A 14,083-nucleotide genomic window follows, 5' to 3' on the forward strand; every position below is an offset into this window, starting at 1 on the left:
AATGTGAAGTTATTATACACCTCCAGCGCTTCATCACCCACGACATGTAAGAACACTGACGATTTCTTTTTATCACCTTTCTCGTCAGCTCCGATTGCTGATAAATACAACTCCAAACGTTGTTTGAACCTCCTCCAATTTTCAGCCACATTACCTGTCAACTGAAGCTTCGCCGGTGGGTGTAATCCTACCATTTTTTCACCTCGTTAGCTATTCTCCAATGGTAAGTAACGATGTTCTCTTTTGGCTTGCTAATATGTGGAGAGCTGATTGTACTTCAGATTTTTCCTCTTCATCTCTTTCAATCACTTCTGACACCATGTATTGATTTCTTTGTGGGTTCAATGACGAGACATTTATGAAAGAGAATGTCTTTTAATCTAAAGCTTGTTCAACTCTGGTTAACAGCCTTACAGGAGACACCATGCTAGAAATCCATCTAAAACAAAACTAAAACCAAACTGCTTGTCTCTGTCACATGCCCTCTGCTGGTCAGGCATAAGTAATCAATCAGGCAACTATGCTGGTAAGGCATCATAATCAAACAGGCAAATACCATCACTATTTGCTGATATCATTACACACAGCGCCTCATGGATGCCCAGTTTTGAGCTGCTAGATCTATCCCATTTAGCGTGGTGGTAGTGCCACACAACACAATGGAGGGAGTCCTCAGTTGAAGACGGGACTTCATCTCTACAATGGTTGTGCGGTGGTTGCTGCCATGGACAGATGCAGCTGCAACAGGTAGGGATGGTGAGGACAAGGTCATGTAGGTTTTTCCCTCGTGTCGCAGGCCCAGACTGGCAGCTTTGTCCTTCAGGACTCGGCCAGTAGTGGTGCTACCAAGCCACTCTTGGTGATAGACATTGAAGTCCCCCACAGAGAGCCGGCACGGACTCGATGGCCTCCTTCTGTGCCGTTATGACTCTATAACCCAGAGTACATTCTGTGCCCTTGCTACTCTCAGTGCTTCTTCCAAGTGGTGTTCAACATGGCAGAGTTCTGATTCATCAGCTGAGGGAGGGCAGTCGGTGGTAATCAGCGGGAGGATTCCTTGCCCATGCTTGACCTGAAGCCATGAGACTTCATGGGGTCCAGAGTCAATGTTGAGGACTCCCAGGGCCACTCCTTCCTGACTGTAAAGCACCTGCCAGTGGGACAGGACATACCCAGGGTTGGGGATAGAGGAGTTTGGGACATTGCCTGAAAGGTATAATTCTGTGAGTATAACTACGTCAGTGTTAGTGAGGAGACTTTGCAAGGTCGACTGGGATGGGTGTGCTGTTATTGTGTTCATAGCCAGGAGTCACATATTGGCCAGACCAGGTAAGGATGGCAGATTTCCTTCCCTAGTGAATCAGATGGGTTTTTATGACAAAGCGATAATTACCATTACTGATACTAGCTTTTATTTTTTAAATTCCAGATTTATTTAATTAACCGAATTAAAATTCCCCCGTGGCTGTGGGATTTGAACTCATGTCTCATTAATCCAGGTCTCTGGATTACTAGCCCAGTAACATTACCCCTATGCTACCTTTCCCAGTATGTATGAGAAATAGAACACTTCTTCCTTATTGGGTGTAACTGTGATCAGCTGATCGTCTGTACTCAATGTCATACGTATACGCTGACAAAATCAAAGCCCATCTCTGCATTTGGGCTGCAGCCAAGATTGGAACTAGGGACTTTGGATGGAGGATTATTGTCAGGGGCTTATGGCCAGTGTTGAATCCGTGAATCTTAAAGTATAGTGTTCTTCAATAACTAGACGGAGGCTGTAAATTAACAATCAACAGGTGTTTACTGGAGGAGGGTAGTCTAAAGACTAACAGTACAGATGCCTGCTCAAGGCTTATATACAGGTGTGGTCACTGCCGGTACTACAGTATACAGGAGCTGTAAAAGTAGTTCTCCCTTAAAGGTACATACACTACAATTCCTCCCCTTTTAGATTAACAGTACCCACAACATTCAAATAACAGTTAACACTTTAACATGCACATTTAACTGAAATAGTCCATTTATAGATTCAGTCTTTGGGGCGGCTTCCTGATCCTTTCTGGATAGCGCCTTTCCTGAGTGTCATGTTCTTGGTGCGGAGGCGATTCTGCCCCCCTGTCGTCGGTTAGTTCATCAGTTTCCGCTGCTACTGTTTCTGGGGTAGAAGCTACCGGTATGTCGGGTTCATCCCCAGGTACACGAGACATAGGGTTGACTTGTTCCTGTGACGCTAGGATCTGGTCGACATGGCGTCTCACAATGTTCTCCCCGACATCCACTGTGTACATTAGTGGCCCCTGCCGTGTGCATATCGTTCCGGGTTGCCATTTCTCTGTTCAGTTGTTGCGGGCCAAGACTGGTTGTCCTACATTGAAGCTCCTTGTCGGCTTCTCATTGATGTGCTGGAATTGCTTATCCTCAACATTTCTTCGCACATTTGGTCTGAGCAAATCCAGACGAGATCTCAACCTTCGGTTAAAGAACATCATGGCCGGGGTCTGGTTGGTAACCGCATGTGTCGCATTTCTGTAGGCCAACAGGAAATTGTCCACCTTATGCTGTAGTGGAATGTCATCATCGCACATGGCCGTTACTGCCTTTTTAAAGGTTTGTACGAACCTCTCAGCCAATCCATTTGTGGCTGGATGATACGGGGCGGATGTGTAATGCCTTACCCCATTCCTTCTCATAAATTTCCGAAACTCTTCGGACACAAACTGTGGTCCGTTATCAGAGCAAATCTGCTCTGGCAAGCTGTTGCTGGCAAATATGGTCCGTAGGACTGCAATCGTTTTCTCCGTAGTGGTGGAGGACATTTTGATCACCTCAGGCCATTTCGAGTGCGCATCCACTGCTATTAAGAACATTGAGTCCATGAATGGACCAGCAAAATCAATATGCACCCGTTGCCATGGAGAGGAGGGCCACTCCCATGGGTGTAGAGGGGCATGTGGTGGTGCATTTTGGACCTTCTGGCATCCTGAGTAGCTCTTTGTTAGGTCCTCGATTTGTTGATCAATCCCCGGCCACCAGACATAAGCCCTAGCAAGGCTTTTCATTTTCACCCCTCCCAGATGGCCTTCGTGAAGCTCGTTAAGCACTCTCTCCCTTAACTTGGGTGGAATTACCACTCAGGATCCACACATCACTGTCCCCTGGCATACTGACAGCTGTTCTCTTCTGGATGAGATTGCTGGCAACAGTGAGTCGCCATGTGTTGGCCATCCCTTCACCGTCAAATCATATACCCGAGACAGTGTCGGATCATTTCTGGTCTCCTTCTCTATATCCGCGTTAGTTACTGGCAAACGTTCAATTATCGACAAATAAAATATTTCGATAGGGTCCACTGCTGGTGCTTCCTCCGCAGTAGGCAGTGGCAGGCGTGATAGCCCATCAGCGTTTCCATGCTGTTTCGTGCCCTTATACTCTATTTCATATTGGTTCGCCCTAGAAAAAGGGAGCATCTTTGTAGCCGTTGTGCAGTCATCACCGGAACGCCCTTCTTTGGATTAAAGATGGAGACAAGTGGTTGGTGGTCAGTCAGCAAGGTGAACTTCTGCCCATGCAGATAGTGGTTGAATTTTTTTACTCCCCATACTAGGCTGAGGGCCTCCCTGTCAATCTGGGCGTAGTTGCGCTCGGCTGAGGTTAGTGACCGAGACGCAAAGGCTACTGGCCTCTCCAACCCGCCTGGGAATTTGTGCGATAGCACCGCTCCAATACCATAGGGTGATGCATCACACGCCAACCAAATTGGTAGTGCCGGGTTGAAATGGGCCAACACCTCTTTTGATGTGATCAATTCTTTGCACTTCTGGAAAGCTCGTTTACATTCGTCATTCCACTTCCATGGTAACCCCATTTGCAGTAGGGTGTTCAGTGGGTGTAATACTGTAGACAAATTTGGTAAGAACTTATGGTAGTAGTTCACCAGCCCGAGGAACGACCTCAGTTGTGACACATTTTCTGGTGCTGGAGCCTTGACTACTGCCTCAATCTTTTCAGGGGACTTATGTAACCCCTCTTCATCAATAACGTGGCCACAATACGAGATCTGCTTCTGGAAAAACTCGCACTTGTGGCGATTAGCTCGTAGCCCATATTCCTTTAATCTAGTGAGCACCTTCTCCAGGTTGGCGAGGTGATCACTGTCATTTTTGCCCGTGACCAGGATGTCATCCAAATAACACTGGGTCCCTGGAATCCCTTGCAGGACTTGATCAATTGCCCTCTGCCAAATAGCCGGAGCCGATGCTACCCCGAACACCAGCCGGTTGTATTGGTAGAGACCTTTATGAGTGTTGATCGTGAGGTATTGTTTCGAGGCTTCTTCTACCTCCATTTGCAGGTACGCCTGGGCCAGATCAATCTTAGTGAAGCATTTACCTCCAGATAGCGAGGCGAAAATATCCTCAATCCGTGGAAGCGGATATTGTACCGTGTGATGGACTGGGTTCACTGTCACTTTAAAATCCCCACAGATGTGGACCTTCTTTGGTTCCCCAGGTGTATTACTCAACGATCTCTTCATTACAGGAACGATGGGTGTAGCCCACTCGCTCCAGTCCACTTTGGACAGTACTCCTGAACGTTCCAACCCTTCCAGCTCTGCTTCGACGGCTGGGCGGATCTCATAAGGCACCGGTCTGGCCTTAGAAAACTTTGGGCTTGCATTTTCTCCTATTTTAATCATCGCTGTTATGCCTTTTAGTGTTCCGAGTCCCTCCTGGAACACTTCTTGTGCGTCAGTTAGCATTTTTGACAGTCGTCCAGGTGTGATGTCGTCATCCTTTTTGGCCTCAACCTTCAGTGCCTGTATGGAATGCCAATCTAATTGTATCTTCCGGATCCATTCACGTCCTAGTAGTGGTGGTCCTCCATCTGGCAATACATATAGGTCCATTTTTGGTATTTCCTGGCCTTTGTATATCACGTTCACCCTTATTTTTCCTTTAGGGTAGACTTTTTGCCCCGTGTACGCCTTCAAGACAATCTTTGTAGCTTTCAAGGGTATATGTGAGAATAGCCGCTTGTAGTCCCTTTGGTTTATGACTGTTAGGGCTGATCCTGTGTCCAATTCCATTTTCACTTGGACTCCATCTATCTTGAGCGTGACCCAGATAGTCTGGTGATCCTCCATTTTGATTACCTTATGTAGTTTCAGACAACCCAGCTCCTTGCTTCCGGTGTCTGTATCACTTTTCTGTTCGTCTGAACTACTGTCCATCACCTTATGTACCTTTTTGTACTTCTCCTGTGGAGATTTCTTGCTGTTGGTTTTCTTCCCTGACCTGCAGACTCTTGCTATGTGTTCTGTTTTTCCACACTGTCTACATACTTGGTCCTTGAACCAACAATCCTTCTGGTCATGTGTTGTTCTGCCGCAGCGATAACACTTCCCTGCTCCATATGACATTTCATTGGTGCCATATTCTTGTGGTCTCCGTTGTATCTCTGCAGCGCCCCGTGCGGCTGCTTCATGTGATACTGCCATGCTGAAAGCCTTATCCAGCGTAAGATCCTTTTCTGATAGAAGCCGTTTCTGTGTTCCTTCACTTTGAAGCCCACACACAAACTTGTCCCTTAACGTATCTGCTAGTCCCATTCCAAACTGGCAGTGTTTCGATAGCTTGCGCAGTTCCGTTAAACACTCAGCATTACTTTCGTCTTTATGCTGGTTCCTTTTGTGGAACTTAAATCTTTCTGCTATCAGCAGCGGTGTGGGGTTTAAGTGGTCCTGTAGGATTTCCACTATGCTTTCGAAATCCTTATCCACTGGCTTCTCTGGGGTTATTAGGTTTCGAAGTAAGCCATACATTTTTGCACCCATGGAATTCAACAAAAGCAGTGCTTGCCTAGCATCTGGCACTTCATTCGACTTGCAGTACACCTCAATGTGTTCCACATATGTCACCCAATCTTCGACTTCATTGTCGAATGCAGTGACACTGCCACTCTTCGGCATCCCTGGGTGTGGTTAAACTGTCTAAAATGGCGTCTCCCGCACTCTCCCTTCTTCTCCACTTGCTCAAAATGGCGTCTCCCGCGCTTTCCTTTCTTCCCGCGCTCGCCCTTCTTTTCCGCTGCGGCTTCAAAAATTGCATCTCCCGCGCTCTCCCTTCTTCTCCGCGGCTCAAATGGCTTCTCCCGCACTTCCTTTCTTTCCCCGCGGACGCTGCTCAGCCCTTGAGCCCTGGCTGCGCTCTGCGCGTTCTCCTGTGCACCTCTCTCGTTGCCGCCGCTCGGTCCTGGACCCCGGCTGTGCTTTACCCTCTCTCTCTTTTTGTTTTCCATCGACGCCGCTCGGTCTTCAACCCCCGGCTGCGCCCTGTGCGCTTTACCCTCTCTCTTACCCCGTCGACGCTGCTCGGCCTTTTCTGTGCCATCGGTCGGCTCCAGCTGCCGCTGTCCGGGAAGGGTCTGCCCTGTACCTGTTGCCAGTCTGTTGCTGGATCGCCGTGGCTGGAGAACCAAGCCCAGCTCTCAACAGCCTCCCCTGCGATGTTCACTCTCTGCCGGATGACTGGGCGGTTGCTCGTGGTCGACGCCCGTGCTTCTGGCCTCGACTTTCTTCCACCGTCCTCCCGGAGCGAATCCTTGGAAGGAAATGCAGAGTTGCAGGTAAATTCGAATCGACCTCGTCGCCACTGTTGAATCCGTGAATCTTAAAGTATGGTGTTCTTCAATAACTAGACGGAGGCTGTAAATTAACAATCAACAGGTGTTTACTGGAGGAGGGTAAAGACTAAGGCCTAGAAATTCAGTAAGGCGCTGCCAGCTTTGCGGCCAGTTACCGCCCAAAGAGGGCTTCTGCGCCAATAGAGGAGTTTGCGCTGATATTCAGCGCAGCGGTAATGGCGGCAGTAGCCGTTAGCGCTGCGCTGGCACCGATGACATCATCAGTGTGCACAGTGCCCCTCTACCGCCCTGCTACCGGCCTGACCGCCATATTGAGTTGCGGCCGCCTCTTCCGCAGCGGCCGCAAACAGCGATCAGAAAACGGGGCCGCACTGTAGCCTTAGTGGGGCGCTTTAAAGTGGAGGTGCGGCCGGCCGCTTTTTCGGCGGCCACCTGCCCGCACCTCCTTCCCCGGCCTCCTCCACCCACCCCCCCGTGGCATTGCCGGCTGCTTTCCGCGAACCCGGCACTTCTCCGTGGTGCCGGGCTCATTTGCCGGCACTATCCAGTGGCGATCTCCCCGTTGCAGGCACCTCCCCCTTAAGAGAAGGAGGAGGCCTGCAGTACCGCAGCCTGCCGCTCTGCAGCGGGTGGCGCAGTGGTGCCTAGAGCGCTGAAATTCAGTTTCAGCGCCCCAAGCGGGGGCGGGCACACCCTGGAATAGTGCCCGGTTCCGACTTGGGGCGCAAAAACTGAACATCTGACGGTCGCAACTGGCTCCGCGCTCAGCGCTAACTTTTGGGCGCACACCAGCTGGCGGGCCCAAAGTGAATTTCTAGGCCTAACAGTACAGATGCCTGCTCAAGGCTTATATACAGGTGTGGTCACTGCCGGTACTACAGTATACAGGAGCTGTAAAAGTAGTTCTCCCTTAAAGGTACATACACTACAGCCAGTAACTATGGTCAACTTACGACCAAACAAGTATTTGTGAAACTCTTTGACCCCAAAATTCAGTGACAAAGCTTTCCTTTCGATCTGCGCATAATTCTGCTCACTGGCACTGAGAGTGTGTGAAGCAAAAGCAATTAGCCTCTCCTCCCCACTATCTAGTACATGAGAGATCACTGCCCCAACTCCTTATGGAAAAGTGCCACACACTAGCTTGATCTACTTAGATACATCATGGTGAAGTAACATGGTACTCTCTACTAACTGGCTTTTACACTCTTTGAATGCTGTGTCGCATTCTTTGGACCACTTGCAAGGGACCTGTTTTCTCAACAGCTCATTCAGTGGATGTAACAATGTAGCCAAGTTTGGGAGGAACTTTCTGTAATAATTCAAAAGACCCAAAAATGATCGAAGTTCAGAGACATTCTTGGGTGTGGATGCATTTCTGATTGCATCCAGCTTTCCCTTGGTTGGATGTAAACCATCTTTGTCTACTCTGTGCCCTAAGTACTCCACTGAGTCTTGAAACAACTCACACTTGTGAGCTGTCACTCATACTCTGTGCTTCTCTAGCCGTTTGAGCACTTCATTCAACACCTCATCATGGATTTGCCTGTTTGGTGCTGAAATGAGTATGTCATCCAAATAACACACTATCCCTTCAATCCCTTGCAAAATTTGGTTCATCACCCCCTGGAATATGTCGGGGGCAGAAGACACTCCAAATGGTAGCCGATTGAACTGAGGCCTCGGTGAGTATTTATAGTCAAGCATGACTTGGGCTCTTCATCTAACTCAAGTTGTAGGTAAGCATTTGTTAGATTTAACTTCGAAAAGATCTGGTCACTTGTCAGCTTTGTGAACAAATCTTCCACATTTGGCAACGTATTTGGTAGATTACACTCTAGAACCTGGTTTACGGTTACCTTATAATCACCACACATCCTTACCTTACCATCTGACTTAGGCTCAACAACAATGGGTGTAGCCCAATTACTCAGATCTACTTTAGAGATAATGGCCTAGAAATTCGGTGGGCTGCGCCACCAGTTAGCGCCTAGAGAGGGCACTCAGTGGCTTTAACGCCACTGGCCACGCCTCCCGTGAAATTTAGCGGGGCACTAATGGCGGCGTTAGCCTGTAGCGCTGCACCGCCACCAATGACGTCATCGGTGTGCGCAGCATCCCGCTACCGCCCCAAGCGCGATATTGTGTAGTGCCCCCCCCTGTAGCGCCGGTCGCAAATCGCGACCAGTTCACGGGGCCTACCTGTGGCGGTAGTGGCACAACTTAAAGGGGAGGTGCGGGGCAGCCATTTTTTTTGGTGGCTGCCTGCCAGCACCTCCTCGCGCCGCCCTCCCTGGACTCCTGAATCCTGCCCCCGGGCAGTGTCTCCTCGGTGCCGGGCTTTTTTGCTGGCACTCGCGATCGGTGATCGCGCTGGTGCAGGCCCCTCCCCTTTAAGAAGGGGAGGAAGGCCTGCAGTACCGCAGCGCGCCATGCCACAGTGTGTGGCGCTGCGGCACGTTGTGCTGCGATATTCAGTTTGAGCGCCCCAAGAGGGACGCGGGGCGCCTCGAGCAGCGCCCCGCGTCCCTCTTGGGGCGCTCAAACTGAATATCGCGCTGGCGCTCCCGGCTCCGTCCGGGGCGGGACTTCCAGCGCCCAGGTGAGCTTGGCACCCCAAACGCGGCACCACCAAATTTTTAGCCCAATGTTCTCAGTTTCTAGCTTTTTGAGGTCTTGCTGAACTTTCTCCTTGAGTGCGCATGGTACGGGACGTGGCTTGCAGTAAACTGGTCGTGTGCCTTTCTGCACTCAGACACTCGCCTTGAAGTCTTGGATCGGACTGCCCATTTCGCTGAACACCTTCGGATACTGCTTGATGGCATCATCTTTCGATGCAAATTTTGCTTCCATACGAAAATTCTTATTCCAATACAGCTTCAGTGATCCCAACCAATTTCTACCCATCAAGGCAGGCATGTCTCCTGCAACTACTATGAGAGGCAAGCTCTGACACTGATCCTTGTATTTCACTGGTATGGTGACACTTCCTACTACAGGGATTTGCTCTCCTGAGTAGCCTCGCAGCTCTACCTTCGATTTCTCTAGTCGATAATTGTAGTGTATGTACCCGTCTATCTTTAAGGGAACTATTGAATGTAACCGTTCACCTTTAAGGGAACTACTTTAGGTGTGGCACTATTTGTTTGGCTTCTGTATACTGTAATACCGATAGTGACCACACCAGTATATAAGTGTTGTGCCAGGAGTTATTGGGCAGATTCGCCCGGACCTTCGAATAGTAAAGACCTGTTTTGTTTGTTACTTCTGAAGTCTGTGTATTTATTAACTGCACAACCCACAGACTTTACAGTGGCGACGAGTCCGATCGTACCCTGTGGCAAGATTACCAAAGCAAGAAGAGCATCGAAGAGAGGCAACCGCCCTCGTCGTGCTGCTGGAAGAAAACACGAGGCTGCAGCAGGAGAAAGGTGGAAGACTTTAGCAACAAAAGCTTCCATTAGCAACAGGCACTGACTACCCTTCTACCACGGTGCGGAGTGAGCCGATCAGCAGGGAACAAGGCGGCCGAAGAGACTGTGAGTAGGGGAAGGTGTAGAAGTATCCGGAGGATAAGGGCAGAGCACTCGACCTCGGTCGAGGGGGAGCTGTGCCGGCCAAAAGTCGGGTCCAACGGCGTCGGATGACAGCCGGACCGCGATCGGCGGGAAAAACCCGGGCAGCGACCGCAGCCACGAAGCGCTGAGCCTGCGAGTAGGCGCGGGAAGAGAAACCCAGCCGCAGCCGGGGAGGGAAACACCGGTCTGCGAGAGGGCTGGGGAGGCGAACGGGAACCGTGCGGGTGAGAGCCGGGTGTGGAGAGAGAGACTGCGAGGAGCCAGTCCAGCGGCTGAGCTGTTCTCCACCAACGGGGTACTCAGAGCCGGCAAAACCGAACGTGCGGGAGTGGGTGAGAGACACAGCCGAAAACGGGGTGAGAGACTGCGCGAGAGCCAGTCCAGCGGCTGAACTGTTCTCCACCAACGGGGTACCCAGGGCCGGTAGCACCGAACGTGCGGGTGAGAGAGCGACAGAGCCGGGTATGGAGAGAGAGACTGCGTGAGAGCCAGTCCAGCGGCTGAACTGTCCTCCGTTAACGGGGTGTACCCAGCGCCGGTAGAGCCGTGCGGGCGGGAGGAAAGGACATAGCCGAGTAAGGGGAGCTGTGCGGAAGCCAGCCAGCGGCTGAACCTGTCCGCTGTGAGGGAAGCGTACCCCTTCCACCGGGAAGAAACGCGGGAAGCCGCCATTAGGCGGAGAAGACGCCAGAAGCGGGAAACCGCCATTGAAGTGGGCGGGGCGAGAAAGGAAGAGCGGGAAACCGCCATTTTCACGGGAAAACCGCCATCTTGATTGACATACCGCCATTGAAGTGGGCGGGGAGAGAAGGGAAGAGCGGGAAACCGCCGATTTCGCGGGAAAACCGCCATCTTAGAAACAAACAAATAAATAAGAATACTTAAAGAAATACTGGTGCTGCTCCCAAGGGAAGAGAAATGCCTAAGCGAGGGAATATTAACGACTTTAATTCGGAAATAGAAGACTGGGCCACGTACGTGGAACGCATAGAGATCTATTGCGAAGCCAACAAAATAGAGGAAGACAACAAGGCGATAACATTGCTAAACTCGATGGGGGCAAAAACATACGGGCTCTTGAAGCATCTAATAGCACCAAATAAACCAGCGGATCAGACCTTCGAAGAGATTGTGGCTGTGCAGAAGGACCATTTGAACCCCACACCGCTGATGCTGGCTGAACGATTCAAATTCTACGCAAGAACGCAGAAGAAAGACGAAAGCAATGCGGAATACTTGGTCGAACTGCGTAGGCTAGCGAAATACTGCCAGTTCGGAGGGAATCTGACAGAAGCGCTGCGGGGCAAGTTCGTATGCGGATTGTCCAAAGAAGGGACGCAGAAGCGACTACTGGAAGAGAACGACCTCACACTGGACAGGGCTGTCATTATAGCTGCATCGCACGAAGCCGCAGCGAAAGGAACGGCGGAAATGCAACTAAAGGCGGCGGCACTCGGGGTGGACCAAATTACTTCAAGCACAACAAAATGCTACCGTTGTGGGAAGACAACGCATGACCAGAATCAATGCTGGTTTAAGAACCAAGAGTGTAGGAAATGTGGCAAACTGGGTCACATCGCGAAGGTATGCCGGTCCGGGAAAAAGACCAATAATCAAAGGAAGCCACCACAAGAAAAGTACAACAAGGTACACAAGGTGGCTGAGAAGAGTTCAGACGAACAGAATTCAGACTCAGACCCAAACAACCAGGAGCTGGGTAGGCTGAGAATCCACAATGTGGGTAAAGAAACGGATCTACAGGCCATCTGGGTCATACTAAAAATAGCTGGAGTCCAAGTAAGAATGGAGCTGGACACTGGATCAGCTCTATCAGTCATCAACCAAAGGGACTACCACCGGCTATTCTCTCACATACCTTTAAGAAATACCAAGTTCGTATTACAGACATACACGGGGCATAACGTATACCCCGTGGGGAAAATAAGAGTCAAGGTGAGAGATAGGGGTAAAGAACACCCAAGAATGAACTTGTACGTATTACCTGAGGGAGGACCACCACTTCTAGGACGGGAGTGGATTAAGAAAATAGACATGGAATGGCATTACCTAAAAGCCATAATGAGGGAGGACTCGGTGCAAGCTATTAGTTCAGATTCTGAAATGGATGATGATAAGACCAAGTCGAATATGGAAGACAAGGCTAAAAGGGACTTGCCGACGATGGGAAAGAAAACGAAGACATGCAGAAGGACTTATGGTACCAAGAAGAATAAAGCTGCAGAGCAGAACTCCAGGTTGACAGAGAATTCTGAGCCTGTTCAAGCAAAGGATTCATCCATGACGGAAGAACACCGAGCTCGGACGCAAACTTATGTCAAAGTACGACAACAATTAGAACAGTTGAGTGACCGTCTCGTACAAGAGATGAAAAATATGGAAAGGTTCTGGGACACCGAATGGGAGAACCTGGAAAGACTACAGAGACAGCTAGCTCAAGCAGAGAGCGACCATAGAGCCATCGTGGTCAAATACCAATCACATTCCCCTGATGCTGTTCAGGAACTAGAATATTTACAGAATGAACCAAAGGAAGAGGAATCTTCAGGGAGCCAGGATTTTATTCCAGTTCTTCTCTACGACTCCTTACAAGCAGAGTGTGAGAAGTTGAAAGAACAGTATGAACAGGCCCAGGCTACAATTCTGGAGGGGGTTAACTCGGCAGCCTCCGAAAAGCTAGTTTCAGTAGAAGCATATGAACAACTAAAGGTTGAACATGAGCAAGAAGTCCAAAGGCTGCAGGAAATTCTTGATGAGCTCAAGGCCAAGACAGACTCATCGGTAGGAGATCCATCCATAGATGAGAAATTAGAGGTGAAAATCATGGCAGAGCATGAAAGACAGGATGTCCAAGAACTTATAAAAACATTGAAGGACACCCAAGACAAATATGAGGCGGCAATGACCGAGGTTCAACAACTTGAAGAACAGATTCAACTGGGAATCCTTTCAGTGGAAGAACAGGACACTGTAAGAATGGTCCCTGAACATGAACTAGAGAGCATCAGGGCGCAACTTTTCCGAGTGCTGAAAGCCAAAGTTCAAGAGGAACGTAAGGTGAAAGTATTGGAGAAAGAGGTGGAGGAAATGGAGAAGACTCTGATCCACCGTGTTCCCAGGGAAGAGTTAATGGTCAGCCAACTCCTTCATATGCTGAAGGACAAGACTCTGCAAGGGGAACAATCTGAACACGAGCTTCAATCTTCAGGGGGAACGAGTTCGGAGCTCTCAAAAGTCACGGAGATAGCTGAGGTGGCAACACAAATTTTACAAGGATGCCAAAAGTACGTTGAATCACGTCAAGGTGAACAGAAGAATGTGGAAACCGTTACTTCAGTAGAAGGGTTAAATAGCCTGATAACGCAATTACCGATGGAAAGGAAGGTATTGAACTCACAAACGAGGTCCGTCGTGAAGGAATGGCAGATAACCCAGGAAGAGCGGGATGAATATGAATGCATGAAGAAGGCTTTTCAAGAAAGATGGTTAGGGAAGGAACCACTGTCAGCTAACGTCCAGACGGGTGAGGAGGAAGAAGAAGTCTCTCTCGCTGGCCTAACTCAGGACGAACCCGAATATTACCATGACCTGTTGAGTGACACTGAATATTACGAGGATGTGGTCTGCCCAGCTTGTGATGAAAACTCTCAAAGTGCTGAAATCCGGAGGAAGCACTTAAGGTCTAAGGAACATAGAGAGTTGGTGGCGCTACAGCTGGCAGCCGAGAAAGGAGCTCCGAGAGTTTCAAAAAGGCAGAAAAGAAAAAGAAGAAGCAGAAGAGAATAACTGTCTAAAATATTAGCACTTCTACCATTCCAGGCGGGACATTACGAAAGGAG

The sequence above is a fragment of the Somniosus microcephalus genome, chromosome 8 (genome assembly GCF_052327205.1).
Source record: "Somniosus microcephalus isolate GS21.2 chromosome 8, FLI_Smic_1.0, whole genome shotgun sequence".
Taxonomy (NCBI): domain Eukaryota; kingdom Metazoa; phylum Chordata; class Chondrichthyes; order Squaliformes; family Somniosidae; genus Somniosus; species Somniosus microcephalus.